This window comes from Antrostomus carolinensis, unplaced genomic scaffold (assembly GCF_000700745.2).
Source record: "Antrostomus carolinensis isolate BGI_N321 unplaced genomic scaffold, ASM70074v2 scaffold32806, whole genome shotgun sequence".
Taxonomy (NCBI): domain Eukaryota; kingdom Metazoa; phylum Chordata; class Aves; order Caprimulgiformes; family Caprimulgidae; genus Antrostomus; species Antrostomus carolinensis.
In genome coordinates, this window is record NW_010324505.1 from 709 (window position 1) to 7,904 (window position 7,196).

A 7,196-nucleotide genomic window follows, 5' to 3' on the forward strand; every position below is an offset into this window, starting at 1 on the left:
GAATCTATTAGCAAAAAAAGAAAGCGCTAAGATGCTAAGCAACGACAGTTTGTGATTTCCAGGAATATAAAAGGAGGATATAATCAAAACTCTAAGCCTGCATGATATTGAATTCTTTCCTCCCCCCCCACCCCTAAAAAAAAAAAAAAAAAAAAAAAAATCGCCACTTAAAGAGTTCTCGCTTTACATTTCCAAGAAGAGATGCCAGTTCATAAACAGTTTTCAGTGATTTACTTCAGCGCAAATGAGTTGTTTCATATTTTGCAGTGTCTTTTCATGATCATTTGCATCTATTACCAAAACCTCATCCTATTGGCTTCTCCTTACTCCACACGGACTCTGCACCGCATGATTGTGAAAGGAAGAGTGTGAGAGAATAAAGAAGGAAAAGCAAGCGAGGGGGAGCGAGAGAGGGAGAGAGAGAGAGAGAGAGAGGGAGCGAGAGGGGACGGGAGAAGGAGGTGGGGTGAATATACGGATTAAATATGTTTAACTACCTACATTAATGAGATATCGCTCGCCTCACAACAAATCACATACCTAGACCACCCCAAAAGATTGATTTTTGGGGGAGTGTTGGAAAATTAAAGAGAAGCGCTGGCAGTCGTTAATTTCAAAATTTTAACGAGGCAGTTTTAGCCTTTTTAAATGTCAGGGTCGCTTTGGAAAACTGTAAAAGAACACGATTTAATTGCTACCAGTTTTAAAAGGTCCTATAAATGTAATTGGTATTTTAATACAAGTTATCAAATCATACAGCTTCTTACCCTAAACATATTTTAAAACAAACGAGGTAGTCATATTTAACATTTTAATGATCAATTTCCTTATTATTGATAAAGGTTTAACTATCACATGAAGGGAATTGCATTTGTAATAGCCCCAAAAAAGGCTGTAAACTGTTTAACAAACTATAAAACGCCATAAAGCCGGGGATGTTGTTGTTGTTTATACCGCACGACATAAAAGCTGTTAGGATTTTACGAGTTCGTTCCTCTACTGCTATAAACCAGAGGTTTCGATTGGACCCGTCCGCATTAACAGCGAGATGGTGAGGTGTCAATATTGAATTAAAATGATTATAGTTTTTCATCTCTAACATTGACTTTTTGTGTCTCTCCCCGCAGCCCACCATGCCTCCTCCCCCGCCGAGGACTTGTTCAAGATGTGGTCGGGGATGATTGCGAACTCAAAGTATTGTGTCGCTTATCACCTCCCGAGCAGAACCTTTATGGTCAGTAACTGATGGCTCTTCCCTACCTCACCCCCCCCCTAATAACTTCAATTTTTTATTATTTTTCCCCCCTTTTTTTTTTTTTTGCATGATGACTCCTAATGAAAACTGGGGAGAAGAGGGGGGGGGATGGGGTGAGGATGAGAGAAGCTTTCTATTTTATTAGCATTTGGTAACAACGGAGCAAACTTACCCCTAAGATGCCAACGCTGCAATTTTCCACCATCTAAACACACAAGGGGTAGATTCTGAAATTCATTTATCGCAGTCAGCAAATATTACCGAGACGTATTTCAGTTAATAACGACCCCCCCAACCCTCCCAAGCCCAGCGCTGCCCCAGCCTGCCTGACACCCATGACGCCCCTCGCAATGCCACCTATATTCCCCCATCCTTCAGCCTTCAATAGGAGTTAAAAACACTCTTAAACATCTATTTTTACTTTTTTTCTCCTTTGCCCTGAGTAGATTTCTGCTCCTTCCCATTGCAGCCGTCTGCTCCTTTTTTTTTTTTAGAGAAGAGAAAGGTGAATTAAAGTCGATTTCATTCGTGTCTGCCTTCAACGGAGGGATAATTTTCAACCTCCAACACATGGAAAAGAGGGAAAAGTTGAAATATTTCCATTAGTTTGTCTTGCCAAGGCTTTGGTAAAAAAATAATGATTAAAAAAACCCAAACCCAAACAACTTGCATTAAAATTAGCAGTGGGATTAAGAAGGGAATTAAGAAAGGCAGGAAGAAAGAGAGAGAGAGGAAAAAAAAGAAGGAAAACAAAGATAGTAACGGAATAAAACTTTAAAACCATCCTTAGAGAAATAATTTAAGTAAATACGTTTCCTTTATTTTGTGTAGGGATCATTTCAGTCGAGTCTAAGAGCCTTTTCAGGTAATTATTGTTGTTGGAGTACTTGCGGTGGTATAATTAAAGCTTTTTCCCCCCCTAAAAGACAAGTTAACATTTTATTTTTCTCAACACTTTTATTGTCGATTGAGCAGATTTGGGTTTCATCTTTGAACATAAAACCCTAGAAATGTTGCGCAGAAGTAAAATAGAGTTTGTAGCCTGACGTGGGGATGGTCGATGCTGGAATTTTTCAAGAAAGCAACAAAAATTTGAATGGAAGGAAGTATTTTTAGAAAAGAAGTTGTCTTCCTGGCTGTGTATTTCCAGGCTTACTCCCATCTATTGAAGTTTGTAAAGTGAAAAAGGGCAGGAATTCCCTTTCAGACGTGGACTCCATGAAGTTGTGCTTGGAAGTTAACATTTTTATCAAGTGCAATAAGAATTTTATGGCCGTGATGTGATGGTAACTCACCAATGCACCAGAAATCAATGGCTGATCTTAAATCATTCCCATACTGTACTCCGATTCCTGATGAAAGGAAAATGTTTCTATTATAAGAAAGAAAAAAAAAGAAGCAAAACACAAGTGGGGATGTGTGTGTGTGTGTCTGTGAGGGAGAGGATAATTTATAAATACCCAGTGGAGGAAAGATTTATTAGGAAATCACATGGATAAAAAAAAAACCCAAACAACCCCAAACCTTTCCTAGGTAAACCTGAACTTTTCATTACTCTGCATTTTACTGAATACAGGATTTTTCTTTATTTTCCCCCATCTATTTCTGTTTGTATTTGTATTTAATTTCATAGCGTTGAAAGAGAGTCTTGAGATGTTTAAACTTTGCTTTTTAAAACAACATTTTGCATCCTGCTCTGTCGTGCGCATCCATTTAATCTGTTATATTTTGCCCCAGAATGTTGCTTATCTGGGAAAGAGCAAAAAATTTTCTGGTGTAACTTCTGAGAAACATTTATTCAGAAAATACCTGTTTATAAGAATTTGAAAGAAAACCTATAGGGAAATTATTGCCTTTCTATGTTTATTGCCACCATCCCTTTCTATGTTATTTATAACTGAAGGACTGGAACGTCTGAATAATTTTATCTTGTAATTTTGAAGATACAAAAGCCAAAATAAAAGTGAACTAACGAAGTTAAAAGTTTCTATTTTTGCTGCTACTGCATCAGTGGAGTGTCGCTCTGTCATACAAAACGTAGTAAGTTAATAGTATTTTGGATGAATTGGCTGTTTTGTAGCATTTAAAAACATTTCCAAACATATGAAGTGAAGATCTTGGGCAAAGAGCAGCAGCGTTACTAAAAGATGGAACAACTATGCAAAAAATGACCTGTTCAACTTCTAAAAAGCGTATGGAGTTGGTTGATTTGGGGGTGGTTTTTTGTAGTTTGGGGGGTTTTTGGGGGGTTGTTGGGGTTTTTTGGGGGTTTTTTGACCATGCCTATGATTCTGAAGCATCTCAAATAAAGAGATGAGAACGCGCAGATCATCCTAACGGCTAAGGTAAAGAGCCAGGGGAAAATATCCTGATTTTGTGGGCTTCTTTCTCCCCCAAATCTCGGATCCTCTCTCTTTCCCAGTCCTGCAAACGTAAATCTGCAGTTTGGAGATAATTAAACGGTCCTCCCAACTAGCAGCAGACAAAAACCGATGTTTTTTTCTCCCCTTTATATGCACATTTAAAATAGATGCGTGTCCCACTCACCGCATCCCAGCACACAGCCTCCAAATTAACTCTTTGGGGTTTATTTTTCCCCATCTTGTGGGGAAAAAATAGATAAAACCTATAAAATCGGTTAAAATGGTTGTAATTAATCCTATGTTTTATCCTGCGGGGTTATTATTACTCGTCAGCTTTTGCCCGGTTCCCGTCGTTAATGAGATCAAGGTGTTACGCGGAGCTCCGCGGCCGAGCGCGGGTGATGCGCGTCTTGCGTGGAGCAAGGGCGCCACCTTGCGGTGCCACGTGGACCTGCACCCCGAGGGGATGCGTAAGGGAGTTGGGAGGGGGGAAGATTTCCTTTGCGGGGGGACACACGGATAAAAAGGGTCTTTGGTCGGGGCTGGGGAAATAAACTAAAAAAAAAATAAAAAAATAAAGAAGAGGGAGAAAAAAGGGAGAAAAAAAGGAGAAAAAAAGAAAAATGTTCCTCTTCACCCCGCAATTAAAGTCGCAATTAAAAAAAAAAAAAAAAAAGAAGAAAAAGAATTAAAATGGGTTTTGCTTTTGAAAACCGCTATTGTTTCAAATTCCGAGACTAAACAATTGGTCATTCTGCTCTGGAGGGGGAAGGCCAGAGCTGTAAACCCATAAAGAGCTTCCCAAGCCCAGACGTCTCGCCAGAACTTCGAGTGTGTGGGTGAGTGTGTGTGTGTGTGTGTAGGGGGGGAGCTCTGGGGGCGTGTGTGTGTTGTTGTTGTGCTCAGTATTCTGGCAGCTTGGAATTGCCTTAAAGGAAAAAGAAAAAATAAAAGAAGAAAAGAAAAAAGGAAAGAAGAAAAAAAAGAACAAAGGGAATCATCCAGAGCGCTGGATTTTCACGGCATCTGCAAGAGAAGAATAAATTAACAAAAGTCCCTCCCCACCTTTTCTCTCCCTGTCCCCCCTCCACCTTTATTTCTTAACTACCCCCTCCCTTAGGAAAAAAAAGAAAAAAAAAAGAGAACTTTGTGACTGAAGCAGAAACAAGAACATTTACACGTTGGGCTTCCCCACATTCCCAAGTCGTTGTAGTAATTTAGGAGTTCCTGAAAGTTTTCTTGCACTGTTTGCTTTACAGCCGTTTAGTTCCTTAACCTTCAGAAATTTATACCCTATAAAGTTTTATAGCGGTCATATTCTTTTATTGCAGCGCACTGCACTGAATTTTCCTTTTTTTTTTTTTTTCTTTTATGACAAGTTACTTCCCTTTCTCTCTTTTCCCTCTGTAAGCTCCAAATATCTCTTCTTCTTTTGTTTTCTTTTCAGAGCTGCCCCAAAGAAAGGATTTTTTTTTTTTTAAGAAGTGAAATATTGCCCTTTAGAGCTCCATTATGTTAAAAATTAGTGGAAAGAGATTCTCGGTTATATTTCTCACTACCTGCTTCCTGCAGGGCTGAGCAGGTCTTAGGGTTTGTTTAGGTTTTTTTAAAAAAAAATACAGAGATAGAAACACTTTCCAAGCGCTTGTATTTCTTCAGGAGCAATAAAATGTCAAACGAATTTAGAGAGGGGAATTATAGGAACCGCTCCTTGAGCCCTTGGAAAAAGGAACCGCGTGTCAAAGCCGAGGTGATGCCAAGCAGGGAAAGCGGGGTGGGGTTTCCCACTGTTTGTTTTGGGTTTCGAATTTTTCTTGAGCAAAGTTTTCCTTGGGCGGTAAGGGAATGAACCAGGGAAAGTCAAATAAAGTCAGGCTGATCTGCTGTCCTTTGCTTCTGGTCCCCTAAGGCTGGTGCGGGAATGGAAAGATTAAAGCTTCAAGAATTAAACAAATAAACAAGCAAACAATCAAGAAACCACTGGTAAATACAACCAGAGATTAACGATCTCTCATTTAAAAATATAAAATAATTTTTTAAAAATTCACTAACTCAGCAAGTTTGTGTGGGACCAAGCACCTTGCTACATCAGAAAGGAATTATTTCCATTTGCCTCTGGACTTTTTTAACCTAAGCAAAAATTGATTCTTTTAATACACTTAACGAGACACTAAAGAAGGCAGGAAAACACAAGGAAAATATTTCTGAATTTTTAGATGAAGCAATATAACACAATGACATATAGGTGCTGTTGTTCTAAAATCGATTTTTATTCTGGAGCATTAAACATCTCTGGAAAATACATCCGGGCTGATGCTACAGAAGACAGGGTTTTTTTTTTTCCAACATTTTTAAAAGTAAGCATATTTCCTAATAAAATGAACTAACATTTTTAAATTCTATTTAAAAAGAACCTTATATCATCGTCTTAAAAATATCCGCTCTTTACCACAATTCTAAGGAAAGTGAAAAACGTTTCTAAATCCTAATGTCCGATGGGTTGCAAACATCAATTAAGTCACGAATACACTTCTGAAAAATATAGTAATGAGGATTTAGGCAAGTCCATACTCAGTTCAAGATGTGAGGAATATATATCAATTCAGCAAGACACAGATTGGAAATTCATCCATCCTTGAGAAGAATCAAACCAAACTGAAAAAAAAAAAAATTGACTGCCCAGTTTAAACGCAGCTAAATCATGTTTTTCGACCCACTTAAAAAATAAAAAATAATCCAGATTTAGAGAAATTATCCTGCTGCCACCAACTTTTAAAAATTATTATTATTATTACTTTTCCCAGCTCAAAATGTCTCCGAAACTACTTTCCTTAATTGAGTTTCGAGGAAGGAGATGAGGGACTTTGACATGGGGTGAAGTTTGGTTACATTTAACTCCCTCTGGCAATAGAACAGTTAAATTTTGAAGCCCCCAAGGAGCTACTTCGTGATGGAAAGTTTTACAGGAGAAAGTCTAGGCATTAAAAAAAAAAAGAAAAGAAAAAAGAAAAGAAAAAGGCAAACAAACCCCCCAACTTTCTGAGGAATGTTCTTAAACATTTCAGATCTTGTTTCTGGTCGAGTGAAAGATTTTTTAATTTATTTTTGTTTTTAATCCTTTCAAGGGGAATTGAAGTGATGGAAATTTCAGTGCACTAAGGGGCAGCTACTTCATTCTTATCTCTGAATCATGGAAGGGGGGGGGGAAAGGAAAAAAAAAAAAAGCAGCAAACCAAACCCAGGAACACTTTCCAAAAAAACACAAATCTGCCTATCGCTCCTTCCCAGAGCAACCTCTGTTCAGCAGATAAAAGTCATCTTACAAAACCTGACACCAAGGATACACAAATCAGTCTGAGATCAGATTTTCGCTGGTTCCTTCAGATATACAGCAGAAATAAATTTATTTTCTCGATTTTTTTTTCTCCCCCCCCCACCTTATTTAAAACAAGCCACCTTACACTCGCCTTGTTCCTAGAAAGCTTCCTGGCACCTAAATATACAAACTGGCACACGAAGAAAACGAGAGAGGTTTATTTCGATATTTTTTTCCATCCACTAGCAACTGCAGAACTCTT